Source organism: Neodiprion lecontei, chromosome 7 (assembly GCF_021901455.1).
Source record: "Neodiprion lecontei isolate iyNeoLeco1 chromosome 7, iyNeoLeco1.1, whole genome shotgun sequence".
Lineage (NCBI taxonomy): Eukaryota > Metazoa > Arthropoda > Insecta > Hymenoptera > Diprionidae > Neodiprion > Neodiprion lecontei.
In genome coordinates, this window is record NC_060266.1 from 23,599,002 (window position 1) to 23,618,175 (window position 19,174).

Consider the following 19,174-nt stretch of genomic DNA (forward strand, 5'->3'; position numbering starts at 1 on the left):
GACTGAAACAAGGACTTTCCAAACGTCATATTTTAATCCCAACGTTTTTTTGCACCGCATACATATATGTATATACATATATATATATATATATGTATACCGCATCCCTTGCCAAATTCACAAACTCCGATTCGATTCGTACACTGAGAAAATTTGTTCATTTGTTACAGTAACTATAAGAATTCGGTAAAATTGTTGGAAATACGAAATCGTCAATATTAAAATAAAACTGTCGACTGAATCAAAGAATGTTGATTCAATTTTTCAGTTAAACTGGGTCGAAAAAAAAAAAAAAATGAAACTTTTTAAACAAGTGGCAAATAATTAATTTCCGTTAAAAAAATCCATTGGAAAAGGGAAAAAAAAGTGTGCATCAAAAATTTGACAGCCCGTATTTGCGTGAAGACAAAAGTCTTTCGCGATTGCGCGAGTCGTATAATAACAATAATTATAACAACGACAACAACAACAACAACGATAATAATAATAATACGGTAGTAAAAGAGACTCTCTTCCGAGATCTTGTTAGCGATCGGCGATCCGTGGATCGAAGTTGAAAAAAAGGATGTTGAGAAAACAGCGCTTCTCGGGGGTCACGTGAGGTTAGCCGGGGTTATTGTCTAACAAAGAAGATTATTATATTACATCCAAGGTTCCGCTTCGCACGGCTTTTTCCCCCCCCGATGGTTTGAAATTCATTTCTCACCCCCTCTCACGATGTTCAATATTCGATTATCGATCACTCGGCACGACGCGACGGTGCGAATATTATTATCGAAATCGTATTTTCGAAGCGACAATTTTTCCTCCCTGCGTTAATCGAGGCGCGATCGATGATCGATATTATTAACATCGATAAATTTAACCGTAGATTTGTAGGGTTTTTTTTTTATTTTTTTTTATTTTTTGATACAGGTTTTTTTATTTAAAAAAAAAAAAAATCTTTATTCGGTTATATTTTACTTACCTCTCAAACGTGTATTTATTAGAAATCAATCGAAAGTTTTTACGTATCATTCATTTATGCGTACGACGTACAAAGATCGATCGGCTGCACGGATCGATGACGATTTTTGCCATTCCGGCAAACGCGTAAACACGAATGCCAGTGTGTGCGGTTATTGATACGGAGATGAGACGACGGAGAAAGTTGTCGACATTTTCATTCCTCCGCATCTCGTCGTGTATTTTTACGCTATTCGATCGTCGCGTGCAGAAGCGAACAAAAAAAAAAAAAAAAAAAAATACACATATTTTTGCCATTTTACGATCAATTCGAAGGAATCGTCGATTTAATTCAGAGCAAAACGTGAAGCGGATTCTTTTATTAATGAAACGAAAAAGAGAAAAGAATAATCTCTGTACGGAAAATCAACGTTTATATCGTCATGTCCGTTTTTCTTTTTTTTTTTTCTTTTTTTTTTTTTTTGTCGCACTGAAAGAAATTTTTATTTCCGGTTACCGCTCAGTCCTTAACTATTTTAATTTTTTACCACAATCGACAAAATATACTTCTCGGTAGAAAATGAAAATTAGTTTTGTAGCCGTTACCGGAAACTCTAATATCCGTTACTATTCTTTCTCATTACGATCGCTGTTGCTATATTTTCTTCCAACCGTTAGGAAAATTTAATGCTCGTGCAAGAATGAATTGACGTTGAAGCCTTGTTTAACTAAAAAAGTAGAGTAAACCGAACAAACCGATTTTGCGTTGCGATTACCAAAAAAGAATCGACGATAGCGCAAAATTTTTACGCGTACCTCGTTTTTCGTAATTCCAACAATAATTCGAACAGTTTTTTTAACGATACCTGTTTTACTCAATTTTTCTAGTTACTGTAACAAATGAAATTTTTCTCAGTATGTTTTTGTCGTACGTCAACTGCTGCAAAAAAATAAAAAAAAAATTAGCGTGGGTTTGAAACCTAAAAAATGACGGCACCGTGACGAAATCTGTGCCAATTACGAAATAACGGGTAAAAATAGTCCAAATTCAACGAAATTCATAACGCGTGTAAACTGCTTATTTAATTAAGGAACTAATTGTTGGAGTTTCAATATTATGAGAATAAAACATTTTTGCGCGTGTATTTAACGTGCCTAATCTTAATACCAAATATGTATTTAAATAATCCGGAAAATTATTTTGGTACTCATATATCGGTGTATTATATCTACTTATTTATGCAGATTATTGCAAAAGCTGCGGAACGACCGTGACTCCTACAGTTTCTGCATTGACCGAGAATTGAACGCGTGATTTTAACCGACTTTCTAGACGGCGCGAGGCGTCGCGACGCGGTTGGCGGAACTGGAAAAACCTCGGCGATTCCAGTCCCTCGTCTTCGGGGACCGGGGTCAAAGGTTATCTCGACATAGAGATTCAAATGAAAGCTGAACGAGAGGAGAAAGACTCGAGGAGCCGGAGAATAGAATCCTTTGAATCGGCTGACCTCCTCGGATCTCGTTTTCCTTGGCTTATGTCGAGTCGCGAGACTCGAAAATGGGTTTTTTTTAAAACTGCTAATCGGTGAGAAAGAAAATTGGAAAATATGCGACAAAAATTTAACGAATGTTAAATCAAAAGCGTCGGTAAAATTGTGTCCTGAAATTGCTGATCAAAGTTTTAGGTTTTATTTTTTTTACGAAAACAGATTTAACGGTATCCAAATATTTTCAAATGTTTGAATGAAAAATCTAATACGGTTTATGTGGAAATTTCTTTACGCTACAGGTAATGTACACAAATTTGAAATAATGTTTGGAGGTGTGAAAATTTCATTGCAGGTCTTGCCCGCGTGAAGATTGACAAAGCGGGGTTGAAGTTCTGAGTGCGTCTAATTTCGAATTATTTGGTGACGAAACTTGAAGTAAATATATCAAACTTTGAAGAAACGACAAAGTTCCGATGGAGCAAAATTGCGAACAATAAAGTTTCGACGAATCAAAATATACTCAAACAGCTCAGTTTACTCAACGAGTGGGTGTAAAAATTGAAAAAAAAAAACCGAAAATCGGAACGAATCAGGATTCCTAACGTAAAAATATCGAAAACCCAAAACAAACAAAGATCAAAGTGGTGAAATTTCACCAAACCAGAAATTCACAGGACTGGAAAATTTTTTTCTCTCATTTCCGCCCTTTCGGAACTTTGAGCGTCGATTTTCCGACCGCTCGAAACTTTATTGTTTCGTAAAACTTTCACTTCTCTACTTCAAGTTTCGGAATCAAAAAATGTTCACTCATCAAATTCGTAATTTCAAACCCCGCCCCCGAAACATTTCTGAATATTCGATTTTCACGATTCTTCGACGTTTCCTCCATCCGTACAACCAATTTCTAAAAGTCGGAAATGATAATAAAACTAATCTACCGTCTAATAAAAGTCAAGTTTCAAGAATTACGCTTCAACCACGCAACAATAGATACACACAGATACAGACGGCCGTTGGGAATCGTTGGCGAGAGGATGTCTTCCGGCAATTTAATATTCCGCGCATACATACACGCGTATTTATATACATGCACGCACACACAAAGACTTCGAGCCGGTTTTCTTTAGGTTCGTGATGCATACCTGTGCAGGGGAGACAATGAGAGCAGAGCATTCTGGGACGGCGGAGTGGAAGGCAGCAGGGCAATTAAACTTAGAGCGCAATCAGTCCCACGCCTCTGTATCAAGACCGACGGTGCCTGCTTCCTCTGCCCCAACTTTTACCGCCGGAAATCACGCCTCCTCGAGGATAATGTCATTCGCGAATTACACGGTCCGGGCATCGAAAGCGAAGGAACGATAATCGAAAATCGAAAAGACCCGCAAACGAGTGTTCGAAAAACGTGACTCGATCGGTCGAACGGTGTTTGATTTATTTCAAAAACCTATCACTGACGAAAAAGAATTTTTTCAAATCCCACAAATTTCGAGCAAAAATGCGGGGTCTGCAATAATTTCAAAATACCGAATCCGGTTTTGCATGATAGTTTTAAATTATAAAATTTGTACCGTTGGTTCGATTCCTGAATAATTTTCTGTTTTTTCTTATTTTTTTTTTTTTTGTTACACGTGAAATCTTTGTCGATGATCTAACAGAAATTTTTTTATCGTGATTGAAAACCAGTTTCAGGTGAATATACGTTCCGTAAGAATCTAAATAAACCCTGATTCATTGCAGGAATAAATAATTTAACGGGCCGGTAAATTTTAGCGTCAATACTGTCACAGCAACATTTTAACTGTCCAAGTAAAAATTTTCACTTCAACGGCAAAGGTTTCACAAGCATAGCCAAGTTGAGTTTCAATGTAGCAAACCTGTAATATTCAACTTGCAAAATTATAGCTATTGCAAAAAATTTTCTCGCACTGACTGTACCAACACTCAGATTTGCAAATACAGAGAATCATTTTTTTCGATAGATATAAACCGAAACCTGTATAATCTTTTGAATATGAATTTTCAGCTACGGATTTATTTCCATACATATGAATGATCGAGGATAATTTTTTTCAATGAAATTCTCCTGAGATCATTGTTTTAAAAATTTCATCACATTGTTCTGCTATTACAATTAATTTTCAATCATTTTGCGATACAACAAAACCGTCAAAAACCGGAATATTCAACAAAAATTAATTTTCACGTGATTTCTGCTTTAATCTTGAATAACTTTCGAAAAAGTTGTTTAATCATCAAAAAATTAACACAAACCTTTTTTTTTTTAGAGCATAAAATAGCTTATAAAATGTATATCGGACATTAATCTACGTTTATTCGTTACTAGGCTAAAAAAATTTAGAAATAACTAAAATTCTTTTCTCACATATGTTAATTAATTGGAAAATTGAAAATAACGTTCGGCAGCCGCTGAATATTAATATTTCCTATTTCTGCGACTATTAAACATGTGACATTGGTAAAAAAAAAAAAAAAAGGAAGAAAAAAAAAAGAAATAGGGCCACCGAACGGGGAAAGTGTGAAGTACCAGGCATAATCCTGTAATTTAGCAAAGATACAGTTACGCGTATGTATATATGCAGAGATGTACGTATGCCGACCGCGATCGAGATCCAAGATACCTATACTGTGTGTGTATATATATATTATATATATTACGCGGGCGGACGATTTCTGAGTTATATACAGTTGTTATTTCATACTTGGGAACCTTGGAGATATTCGCGTTGTGCAGCGTATGAAGCATATATAATGTAATCTAGATCGAATACGTCAGATCCCAATGTAACAATGAGACCATATACAGACCTGAATAAATTGCGCAATAAGAAAGCAGCCGACGCGATTACGGTGAAAATTTCACCTCCGCCTGCGGAAGCCGCGAGATTGATGATTCAATATTTGTTCTGCGAATGTCAAGTATTACATTCCCTGTCGATACGATACCTCGAAGGGTTAATCGCTCGTAAAATCTGGTGTGAGTCTTTTTATACCTTTGAAATATCATGAAATTGTTGGAAATATTTTGGTCGAGTTATTTGAAATCCCTGAATTAACGTGAAATCTCTTGATATCATTTGAAACATTGTGAAATCCTTTGAAATCACTTGAAATCGTTTGAAATCTTAAAATCCTGGACTCAGATGTGTACCAAAATTGATGAGTTTATTTGATTGATCAACCCCTTGTAATACCTGGATTCAATTTTTTGTCATTTTTCGCACTGAAATTTAATCGTTATTCGAAATGTGCGAGATTTCGTCAAGTTTTAATTGTTGCACGATTCGCATGGTGATTGAAAAAGAACATGGAAAAGGTTTACGTGTCGATCATTTCTTTTCCCGAAGTATATTTTAGCGGACAAAATATATTTACTTTTCTCTCAAGTTTCAGAGAAAGTGCTCCAGGTTTCTTCGGCTAATTAACGTCGTGTGATATTACTAAAGGACGAGTTCATCTATTCACGAGAGATTTCATCAGCGTTAATTGGCGCCTTTTAAGCTTGCGGAAAATTCGCCCCGTTGAACCGACGCGAAAAGTGAAAACCCGGTGTGACGCCACCTAACGAGCCCGTTTCCGACGAAACCATGAAAAACTGAAAATATTCAAAAATTATGAAATCTTTTTGATGATTTGATTTTCAGATCAGAGATTGAGATGAAAGTTTCGAGTCTTTCGCGTCCCACGAAAATGTCCAAAATTTATTACGTTAAGAGAGACTCGACGGTTGGAAAAGCCTTCTGTGTCCTTTTCGTCGTTCGGGAAAATTATTTCCATCGGTAACTTATCCGGCAATATTCTGAAGATCATGGTACGATCTATAAAATGATCGGTAAAACGGGTTGATAAAAGGTGTTCAGAACTTATTCTCAAGGTATACAGACGGTGAATGAAGGTCAGTCATCAACCTGAAAGTTACCGTGTGTAGCCTCACTAAAGCGGTAGATAATACAGAGCGCATTTAACGTAGTGAAAATCTCATTGCCACGGTTGAAAATGTACGAAACGTAAACATTAACAAATGATATTTGTGTCATTCAGAGAATTTGAAAATTAAAAAATTAGAAGCAAGGAGAACATTATTACTGAGAAAAAACAATCCGCAAAGTTGGTGGAATGAAAAAAGAAAAAGAAAACAGTGTGTGTGTGCTTAAGACTATACACGACAAAAGCAAAAACTTATACATTTGTAATTCTAAGTGATAATTAAAAATTTGATTCAAATCTATTTAAATATCTAAAAATGGAAAAAAGAAAAAAAAATCCATCAATCTTCGTGCCATGTTATGTTGTACTTCGTACAGAACATTTGATACATTTAAATTTTATTTTGGTTTGAAAAAATAAAGCCAAGGCTTTGATTCGTCTTTTTTGAAATAAACATTGAAATCTCCACTCGAAATTCGATTGAAAAGCGGAGATCCGGCTTCGGTGTAAGTGAGTAAATTTTCATGGTTGAATTCGATGATTTTATGTATGATTTAATTGGATGAGATATAAACAGCAACCATTACAATTACTTGCCCATTTTCTGCTTCACATTTCGCTACATAAGTTTCTCCGATAGATGATTTATTAAACTCGTATGATTGTGAATTACCGAATGCTAGATCCATCTCTGAACTAAAACTATTTGTCGTGTCTCTGTTGTTTTCAAATATAGCTACTCCTGCAGCTCTAAGGCCAGATCTTTTGAACTTACAATCAGTCTCATTCGCTACCCAGAAAAAAGTCTGCAAGATGCACCTAAAGATATGTTTTCTAAAGACTTTCCGCAGATAGTCAAACGGTTTTTAACAACAGAACAGAAACCAAATACAGAAAATTTGCGATATCGTGATGAATTCTTCAAAGCGATCGATCAGACATAATTATACATTAAACCATATTAACTAGAGTTTCGGTTCAGCGCCAATTATAAGGCTGCAGCAAACAACCGAGCAGTAAAAAATTATGCGAAATATTATATCCTATTGTGGAGAATAAGCAAATCGTACCGAGATCGTCTCCACGGTGACACTTGAAGAATTATTACGGTGACATTTAAATAAGAAATGCAAGGAATTTCTTTGGCGTCATTTGAAGAAATATTTGCTGGACACACTCACCCCTTTACGTGGCGTCGATCCCATTCTCCTCGGTTTGACGTCCAGAGATGAGTGAAGTTCGCCGCAGCTGCAAATCCGCCAACTTCGCGTCGTCGTAGATTTCCATCCTCCGTTGTCCCAAATCACAGAATGTACGCAGAGACGAGCGTTCTCGCACCTTCGAGAATCTTCTACGATGTGCGAAACACGGCAGACCAGTCTGAAATCGCCTACCGAACGGAGTGGATGCCGGAAATAAACAATAAGCTTCTAGTTTCTCCTCGGGACGCAGCCTCTCCGTACCATCCGGTCGCCAGCCGCGTTGCTACGCGACGTAAACAGATTCGGAAACAAATGACGACTTTGTCGTCGGGATGAAATCGAGTAAATATGTACGTATATAATATTCCAGGCTGGCCTTTGCATGGCGTTGATAAGACAAATACACGATAGAGCCTGTTACATCGGTTCAAAATGGTGAAACAATAAATGTTACACGTTATGTTATACATAGCTGAATGTGTACGATATTTTACCATTGAATACAGATCCTGTCGCGTATCGGAGCGTTGCACGTCGTCCGCCTCGGTCGCCGGTGTTCGGTGCTGAGTGAAGTGCGTTCCTCAAATCGTTGTTGAGCTGCTTCAGGGTCCAGAAATCACGCCAGATAAGCACAAGGCAGAGGAGAGCGTTCAGTCAGCTTTGAGACTCTTCTACGATTTGCGAAACACGGTAGGCCAGTCTGAAGTCGCCTGCCTTACGAAGCGGATGCCAGAAGTAAACGATATGCTTCTAGTCTGTTCTACAGATGCAGCCTCTCCTTACGATCCGGTCGTCAGCCGCGTTGCTACGCGACGTAAACAGATTCGGAAACAAATGACGACTTGTCGTCGGGATGAAATCGAGTAAATATGTACGTATATAATATTGCAGGCTGGCCTTTGCATGACGTTGATAAGACAAATACATGATAGAGTCTGTTAAATCGGTTCAAAATGGTGAAACAATAAATGTTACACGTTATGTTATACATAGCTGAGTGTGTACGATATTTTACCATTGAATACAGATCCTGTCGCGTATCGGAGCGTTGCACGTCGTCCGCCTCGGTCGCCGGTGTTCGGTGCTGAGTGAAGTGCGTTCCTCAAATCGTTGTTGAGCTGCTTCAGGGTCCAGAAATCACGACAGATAAGCACAAGTCAGAGGAGAGCTTTCAGACAGCTTCGAGACTCTTCTACGATTTGCGAAACACGGCAGACCAGTCTGAAGTCGCCTACCGAACGGAGCGGATGCCGGAAATAAACAGCCTCGAGACGCAGCCTCTCCGTACGATCCGATCGTCAGCCGCGTTGCTACGCGACGTAAACAGATTCGAAAACAAACAATTGTTTCAAAATCTGTTTACGTTGCGTAGCAACGCTGCTGGCGATCGGATCAAACGGAGAGGCTGCGTCTCGAGGACAAACTAGAGGCTCATTGTTTACTTCCGACATCCGTTCCGTTCGGTAGGCGACTTTAGACTGGTCTGCCGCGATTCGCACATCGTAGAAGATTCTCGAAGGTGTGAGAACGCTCGTCTGTGCGTACATTCTGTGATTTGGGACAACGGAGGATGGAAATCGACGACGACGCCAAGTTGGCGGATTTGCAGCTGCGGCGAACTTCACTCGTCTCTGGACGTCAAACCGAGGAGAATGGGTTCGACGCCACGTAAAGGGGTGAGTGTGTCCAGCGAATAATTCTTTAAATGACAGCAAAGGAATTCCTTGAATTTCTTATTTAAATGTCACCATAATAATTCTCGTTTCGCTTGACTTGAGTGACTTCTGGGTATTATTGTGTTACGCGAATGTGTAGAATTGTGGTCTCCTCGCATCTTCGAACGACACATTGTTCACGCTGTTTAATCCTTTCAGTCGCAATGGGAATCTCAGCGTTCAAAACGAAAAATTTTCGTGTCCTCACCTTATCTCAGTTTATTTAAAACCTTAAGGGGGTATTCTAGTCTAGAGGCCCGAATTTCGAGCATTTTTTGACGGTGAATAAAATAAAAGCTATTGATATTTTTATCATCCATTTTTTTATCATTTATTTATTTATATATTAAGAGCACACAAAATGAATTTAAAAACAAAAAAATAAATTTTCATGGAATTATGCGTCCTTGAAGTGGAAGGGGAAAACAAAAGGCAGTATCCTCGTCGCCACGATTTCTACCCTTGTGGTCATCAGAAAAAAAAAAAAAAAAAGATTATTAATCTACATAAATGCAGCTATCGTACTAACCAAAAAGAAGTCGAAAAAAAATTTTTTTTGCCAAATTACGGCTGTCCGAAAAAAATAATACGTTTTTTTTGACTTTTTTGGACGTTTCTGAATTTTTTAAAAATAGTAAAAATTATTATTTCGTTACAATAATGGTTCGTGCGATAGAGACATGTATTGAGAAGATTCTCACCAAATTTCAAGTAAATCGGTTCAATAGAACTTGAGAAATCATGTCAACCGTTTTGAAAAATGTAGTTTTGAGAAAAACGCGTTTAAAGTATTCGTTCCAGCCGAGCCAGTATTGAAGACGTGTCACTAAAATAGCTATATCTCTGAAAATAATTGAAATTTTGACTTGTCCTTTCAAGGACAGATTCTTAAAAGGTTAAGCTTTGAAAATATAAAAAAAAAAAAATTGATTTTTTCAAATTTCTACACTAGAATACCCCCTTAAATGATCCTTGTTACTTCGCATAACCCCAATTCCTAAGTAACAAGTTTTGGCCAGAATATTCAAACCTTGATACTTTTTTCCATGTTACATCTGCCATCTTTAGATTAAGAAACTATCGAGGTCTGACTTCAGATTCGTGATTATTGAATCCAAAAACCTTGGAATAAAAAAATTCAGGCCAAAATATTGAGTGGAAAAATGCGTGACTGAAAGGGTTAACACGTATAGTACTAAGAAAAACGGACATAATAATGTAGTTGATTCTGAAACGGTCTGCACGAATTCCCGATTCATGTCGTTTTATAAATCAGTTGAGTGTTGGCTGCGTCATTTTCACCCTTGATTGTCAGTTTAACTTTCGCTTTTCGTCGTGTTCAGATTGCAGGTTGAAATTTGGTTTAGCGTTCGAAAATAGTGTCTTTGCCACGTGTGTATTTTCAACTCGGACGACAATTGTTATTTGAACAATAATTCAACAACCGAGTCCGTTCACTCCCAAGTTGCAACAAGATAGTAATATGTGATTCAAAATCTACATAGAAGAATTTTATGATGATTTTCCGAGTATGCTTCTGATAATTTTAGTTCCGTGGCCCCGCACCTCCTTCTTCCCTCAATTTAGGCATCTCGCTGCCTAATCACGCTCCTAGCCTCAGCGTCATCAATTTGAACTATTTTTGGCGTATCTCGTACGGTTCTCGAGATATTCGTGATCTGAGGTTGGAATTAGTTAAATTGATAGGGTTTGTTAATTATAATATTAAAATTAAATTTCCCCCACCGCCTGATCCCAAATTATTGCTATTTTTGCCGTATCTATCACCGTTCTCGAGGTATTCGCGATTCAATATAGGAGTTTTCCAATTCGACAGAAGTTATCAATTATAACATTAATTATAAAATCCCCTCCCACTCCCTCCGGGTGTAGTCCATATCTTACTCGAGCAGCGTCCGACTTTCACCCCTATCCGTTCTTCCTTTACTTCTTCATCTTATTCTCTACGACAAAAGGGATGGTGATTAGTTATTCGGTCCATTTTCTTACACGGCTTTTTCCTTACAAGCTAGTGAAGTTTGACGTGTTCAATGCAGAGAACATTTTCAACTGACTACAAATGCGGACTGGGAACTATTATTATATTTCAATATTTCGCAGTCGATTTTGAGCATCTAATGCTTCTTCATGACTCATTCGTGATGCAACAGTATCAACTGTTTATTCCTGCGCTTTCTTTACATGTTACTATTACAGTGACACTTCCAGGGTTTCTTCTGCTCCTCAAGTATCCTCAAAACCCAGAATTATCCTGGAAAACAAAAATTGGTTCTCGAATCCATTCAAAGTCCTGGAATATTTTGATATATTTTGGAAAAGTTGACATAACACATTTTTGATAGAAAACTGCGACATTTCATTGGTAATATACGGCCTTGAATGCGTGAAAATTTATCAGACGACGATCCACGCAGTCGTTACCAATTTCCAATTCACTCTGTATATAATTTCAATACCTAATCAACACATTCTAATCTTGATAATTCATGAAAAAACGAAATTAACGTTTGCAACTCTCGATTGCTGTCGATAACCTGCGCTTCGCCATGATAAACAGGCTCTGTAATATCTACCGTAGATAAGTAAGGAATTCTACAGACCAGTAACCGATAACCACTCAACATCCAGTACTATCTACCTTCTCTTCGTTGAATTGTTAGTCGGTTACAAAAAACTTCGTCGAGATAGCAGCATTAACTAGTCGACACTGTGCTTGCGGAAAGTTGGCGAAATAAATGTGCCACAAGTCAGAGAGGCGCGAATCTTTGAAATTCAAGCGATGCGAAACCACGAATTTACAAAAACTAAAATTCATTTCACGCTTCCGCCCAAATCCGAGTAGAAGCAAAAAAAGAAAATTTATCGCACGAGTTCCGAACCTCAGTTCTCGCCTTTAGGAATTTCATTCGGCGTTATTTTATCATACAGTCAGAATAGTTTGGAATTTATTATTGCGTATGAAGTGCCCCGCGGTTTGAGGTCGGCTAGTTCAGAAGCAGCTACTCTTCTCAGATAATATGCGGTCGGTTTTATCAGGCTCGCTGCGCTGGAATCGTGGCCGCTGAGGTTAAATCTCTGCAGAAATTGCACCGTTTAAACAGTGGCTGAAATATTCATTCACTATACGGCTAAAGGACACAGAAGAGATTCGAATAATCGTCAAGCAAAATCTAGCCATTGGCCTGAAATTCATTCATCGTTGATCTCAATTCATTCGCAATACAATCACATACATTGTAAAGTGATCGTGAATTTCTAACGAATATTTTTTACCTCTGGAATCGAGATTATTAAGAGTTAATGAAGAAAAAACAGCGTCTGAATTTTATATCAGATTTTTCGCTCAATGGGAAAGGGTTTCGAGTAAAAAAATGAAAAACTATTGATCAATTCGTTTTGTCTGATCAAAAAAAAAAATTAGGAAATATCTTTTCTTTTCATTTATTCAAATTAAATGAGTTAAACCGTAGTTTCGAACTTTGTTACTCAAAAATTGAGTAAATTTTATCCGACATCTTTGTCAATCGAGCTAAAGATCTGAAATAATTCAGACACTAGTTTTTTGTCAATATCTATCGATTCCAGGCGTGGAATGGTATACCTTGGAAATTAATGAACAATCAGGTATGAAAATTGGTTTTGTTTTTTCTACCAGCAGATTTCTGAGAGTTCGACAGATAAAACAGCCGGTAATTTGTTGTTTGAATAATTAGTAGACGGTTAATTAAGCCTCGAACTTTCGATTCGCCACCCCTAAATTCTAACAAATATATATATATATATATATATACAACACATTCTGGCGCTACGCCAGACTTTGAATACGCAGGGCGACTTATTACGTATGCCTGCATATATTCGGGCATTAAATTATTACAGTATAGAGAGGCGCTGCCCGACAATGGGAATGCCGGAGTGCCGCCGGAAGCGATTAAAGCGAATGACAGAACCGCCTGTCGACACCCTGCATGCACCCTCTTTATTCGCGTTGCCGCGCCCCTAATGGGACTCGTTTTCCCATTTTTAAGCGGGCAGAAAGGTCGCCGCACTTTTCCATCGCCGCTAATACGGTTCAAAATCGTCTTCCGCCCTTCTTTCGATCGCTTTTCGTCGCACGAAAATTCGAAAAAACTGATAACCGCCTGCAGCAAGGTCTTCTTTCTTTCCTAGCTACCAGAAGGTGAATAAGAGCGATTTTTGAATCGTTATTACGAAATATTTCATCGAAGCGAAACTACGAGTTTCTCTTTTTTCTTTCCTAGATATCCAAGCGGAATAATTAACTGTGTTTACTTTCCCTGGTGAAAATGATTTATGATAAGATTTTCTACGAATCTTTAAGGAAATTGGGTAATTTCGTAAAATTTCTTGCAAGAAATTGTTTTTGTAAAAAATCGTATAAATATGTATAGTTTGTCATAAAAACTTGTAGATTTTCGAGAAACTTGACGTTTTTCTTCGGTAAAAAAAATCTACAAGCTAATGTGTACTATTCTTTACGAAAAAACTACGCATATTTGTAATTATCGTACATACAATTTTTTAAAAAATAATAGGAAATCTTGTTACTTCTGTAAAAATTCGTAGTAGTAGAAATTTTCACCAGGGTCTCGTTTCCTTGATCAAAAATTTTTCTTTTCTTTTTTTTTTTGTTTCTTTTTTTTTTTCTCTCAACACATCGTCCAATAACCTAAACCGTCGTTTTATACATCCAATGTGGAAAACAAAGGAAAGGTGATTGATTTCTCGCGAGTTTGTTGAAATTAAGGGATCAGGTTCGGCGGCCGAGGACGAGATTCGAAATTCCATGAGGCCAGGCTGCTGCGCGGTGAGAAATTGTAATGATGCCAATTTAAATTCAATAATTTTGGTATTTTGCTCGGAAGAGGGAGTTGCGCAGCTGTTCTCCAAAATTAGCATATTAAACTTATCACCAACAGCTCGACAAAGACGTGCCAAGACGGCTCAACTAATTTCCGAGGAATAGAATAAAGTTATGCATTAACGACGACGACGACGACGACGACGAATATCCACCCTCCTTTTCCTCTTTCTTTCTCTCTCCTTCTCTCTCGCCGTTTCCCTCCTCCAGAAACCGATAACTATACCTGAGAGACCAGGATCCGTGTCCCTGATCCACTTTTCCACCTTCGCACACTCTGCTTTGTATTAATTAATGATCGCCCTTCGTGTCGGCTTTTGTTAAATATTCGAATCGGAAAATTGCCCGTTGTGAGCAACTTTAACCTACACAATTATTCAAATCATTCGAAAATTTGAAAAAACTGCCATATTCAGCCCGAAATTCTTACAATCGAGGAAATTTTCAACCCAGAGCCTTTAGCGAATAGAAATTTATCCACGTACGAAATTTTTCTCGATAATTTTATTTCCGTCATGTTTTTATTAATCGATAAACATTTTCAGCAAAGAGGAAAGAAAATTGGAAAAATGAAATATTTTTCCCTGAAATTCGTAAGCTTCGAGTTTTCGGGATATTCGAATTTGCACGTATTAAAAATTGTAGAAAAATGTATATCTCGTAGCTTCTGATGATTTTTCGAAATGAAAAGCTTGATCCAATCAGGAATTTCAGAGAAACTTGTTGGTAACAAAAATAAATACAAGTTTCGCATAAAATTAATTTTCTCACTCACTCGATCCGAAAGCATTATTAAAAAACCATGATCAAATCATAGCCTGCAGCTAGCTGTAATAACTTTGCCCCGGGAATATTTGAAACCGAATTAAATCCAGCGAATTAATCAGAGGGAAACATTTCGCACAGTTTGTAATAACAACCTAAAATTCATATTTTCCATAATTGATGCACGAAAAATTTTACCAATAGAAACAAATAGTCTACATTAAAATTACTCCCTCACACGCACACCTGCGCACACAAAATATACACGCATATATATCAAAGGGACGATATTTATTTATCAAGTGTGCGTGCAATCACCGAGTTGTTTAATTAGCTTAATTTTAAAACCGTAGATCAGTATGTCACCGGTTATTTATCAAGTTATTACTTTGTTGTTTAACAAAATACGAACTTGAATGCGGCAGCAGCAGCGGCGAGTGCAACAGATCGAGTGCGATTTCAGTGTAATTAGTTAATTTGTGAATTCACGTTCGAGGCTGGTTCTATACAACGTATAACACGTACATATGTATGTACACCTAATGTTGGTATTATATAGCATATGGGGGTAGAGAAATTAGTTATTTCCTTGCCATTATTTCCCCCCCCTTCCCTCAGTTTATTTTTATTTTATTTTATTTTTTCTCATTTTTTTATTCCCATCTTCTCTCTCTCTCTCTCTCTCTCGCTTTCCTCCCCTTTTTCACGACGCGCAATTATTTATTTACCCCGATATTGGCTGACGACTGTACACACTTCATCCCTCCCTCCCCCCCCTACACCCTCCCCCATCCCCTTCACCGTACCCCTGAAACTGGGTGATATATCCGGTTCGCATTTTTCTTTTCATTTTCCCATCCGTTTATTTTCTCGCATTCCGAGGGTGGTTTTTGTTTCTGTTTTTTTTTTTTTTGTTCTTTTATCTTCTTTCTTCGCTCTTTCTTTTCTACACATCTGTATTCTGCATAGATGTGAATGTATTTATTTTTTTTTTTTTTTTTTTTTTTCTATTCCCGTATACCGTGTATAAAAATTGTTACGTCAAATAAGCGAAATTTGTATTCAATTTTGGTAGAAATGTATTTTGTTTTATTTCCCTAGCCCTTCTCCTTCCTCAACATCACCCTTCGCGCTTTCCTTCGCCAATTCTTCGTTCTTCTCTCCTTCTCTCTTCCCCGCATATATTACACCGCGGCAAGAGGTCTACGTGACTAGATTTATCAAATCATCTTTATATTATCAGGCAACTGGTTTTTATTGCACACTTGAAAATCCAACCTGCTATAGAACCGAATAGAAAAGAAAAGGTATATATGTATATAAGGCTGAAGGAAAACAATATAAAGAAGAAACGCAACGATGAATTCTTCTAGGCTTTCAACTTACCCCCCCCCCCCCTCATAATCCACACCCTTTCACATCAAGCCACACGAGATTGAAATTTTCCATTCGCTCCTCCTTTTACTACAAACAAAATCTTTTAAAACCGTATACTCGGTGTCCGTAACACAATTTTACATCGAACTTGGAGTCGTCGCGGAAGAATTTCTTTTATTTTTTTTTTTTTCTTTTTCTTTTCAGTTTGCTTTTGGAAAATCATTTTTACATTTTCCTCGCCATCGAGATCGCGGCGAAGCGAGGAAATTTCCTGACGCGAAACTACTATATCTCTGCGCAAGGTTCGAGAGCAGCGAGAGAGAAGAGAAAAGTTTCCGTTAATTTCCCGTCGAGATCGGGGGGCGTGAGGAAAATCCTTTCTTTTTTTTTTTTTTTTATCTTCCTTCTTTTTCGTCTTTTTGTTTCGTCTTTTTTTTTCTTCTGTCATTCCCATCCCGCTTTAGAGAATCCCGGTAAAACCGAGAGCTCTGCGCCCCTTGTTTATGAAAAGTGATTCGGGCGGTGGTGACAAACCGGGAAACTAGGGAGCGGATGGATACCTTCCTTCGGGTCTCGGGCGACGCTCGTCGTCGTCGTCGTCGTCGTGGATTCAGGATCCCGATGATGGGGGCGATGCGAGGCGCGAGGCGCGGAACGGCGTCCGCAACACGTCTACGCTCTTAGGCCGCGAGCCTTCCAGCCTCAGGCATCAAAGTTTACTTACAACTCCATTCCTAACTTCTCAATATTCATTCCAATTACACGCTCCGCCACAACCGTGGCTCGGGAATATATCCATCTGCACCTTCGGCTGTATTATACCTATACACGTATATATAATACAATATATATATATATATATATATATATATATATATGTATATACCGCCACTCATCGCTCTTCCAGAATTTTTTCGTACCGGGAACCTCGCGACTAGCCGATTGTTATTTGAAAAAGACTTTTTTGTTTCATTTCTTGTTTCGCCTATCACAAGCCTGGAAAAATTGGAAAACCTGAAATGGTCCGGTAATTTTTAATTTGGCAACGGAGTAAGCTGAAAGTGTCGTTTTTCTATCGTGGGAATTTGAAATGATCTTTTTTTTTTTTTTTTTGAGGTAACAAATGTTATTTTTTTTTCGTCGAGAAAACAAAATATTGGCTTAAAATTACCTTTTTTTAGGTTTTATATTTTTCTTAGATTCGAATTGAATTTCAATCGAATGTAAAGTTGATCAACCGAATGATTGGTAACTTACTGGAAGTGATAGGTTTTGGGCATTGGAAAACCTGGAGAAGTTATGAAATTGTATTATCAAAAATTTTTTGGCCATCGCCGAAAAAGAAAAACCATTCGAATTCAGTGAGAATAATATACTCGTACAATCTCATGATTTGATGTCGATACCCTAATTATTACTTGAAATTATCGGTAGAAAGAAATTCGAATATTTTTAAATAATCATCTGAAATCAGGGAAGCAGAGCGTAAAATTCTGAATTTATCATATATATATATATATATATATATATATATATACGAATAGGAATTTTGAACGATATTACTCGTATATTTGCTTAATAGTTTTTTTTAATACACAAAATCTGCTTAACCTTTCAAAATTTGTATAGAACTTATAAAAATTGGTGGATTTCCATGGAATTCCCTTGATACGAATGTTTAAAAATGGTCCGTGATACATTTTTATAACGAATCAAGAAACTTGACGTCGGCGGAAAAGAGTTCAAGACATAGCTTTGGTGGATTTATGAAAATTCGATGGATGAAAATCGCGTGTGATATAATTATTGCCCTGTATCTACGGAGCGAAAAGTTACGAAATCATTACGTATCGATCCCTGACGATGACGGAAAATTCACAACGGAAAGTGAGCGGGGTAAATTTTTCAATTTTCAGCCTTACGATGCAGTTTGGTTTTTATACGACGTCCCGAGAAGAAGGCAGCTTGACCAGAGCCGGAAGCAGCGGCGATTTCACCATAGGGAAAATTCATTTCGTTCGCCATTTTTCATACGTTTATACCCGCAGCTGCTGTTTCTTGCTCAACAGAGAGCCGCGGAATTTTATCATATTATATACGGAAACAAAGCAGTTTGAGAATTTTTCCCCGTAATACATGACGGTTGAATAAGTTAGAAAAAAATGATCTCCGTGCAAAGGAATTATATTTCATTTACACTTTGAACCCCATAATTTTCACTGCAAACAAGATTGAATTTTAAAACTGAAACATTTTGCACGATTTCCTATTTCAAATAAGATTTTCAAGCACCCAACTATCCACGATTAGCAATAAATTCTTTCGCCGATGTCAGGAAAAAATATTATACGAAATACTTTGCAAGATTATTTTCTTTTGTAATCTTTTTTTTTAGATACAATATGGCGGTATGGCATTGATCGCGTGATTTCGAAATTGAGTATCGATTTACTCGACCTATTCACGGTTACGTCCATTTACTGTTTGATGAAATTTCAACGACATTTAGAGAAAATAATTCTGCAGTGAGAAAAGAGTAAATTTGGAGGCTGGCCACATCGCAGATTTTAATTCTTTTAATACAGAGCTTCTTGGATTACTTACAAATAGAAGTAACTCGGCAGCCAATGTAATTAAATATCTGCAAGAAAGATGCTTTGTGTGAGAGCGATCCCTGAGAAATCGATTGAAAATTGCTGACAAGATCGTGTAAACAAAATCCAAACACAAGTCGTTTGAAATTCTAAGAGAGAATCGCTTGAAATTACCCGAAGTCGTTGAAAAAAATTACCGTCTAGTTCCGAATTTGCAATCACTTGAAATCATATTGGG

At 37.4% G+C, this 19,174-nt stretch overlaps 1 long non-coding RNA gene across 1 annotated transcript in view; it reads left to right on the forward strand.

The window, feature by feature from the left end:
• Positions 1–8,415: 8,415 nt before the first annotated feature.
• LOC124295610 overlaps positions 8,416–19,174 on the forward strand; it is a 79,633-nt gene continuing 68,874 nt past the window's right edge. The window contains exons 1-2 of the long non-coding RNA XR_006905504.1: positions 8,416–8,453; positions 8,610–9,258. This is a non-coding gene — a long non-coding RNA (uncharacterized LOC124295610). The remainder of the gene's footprint in view (positions 8,454–8,609; positions 9,259–19,174) is intronic.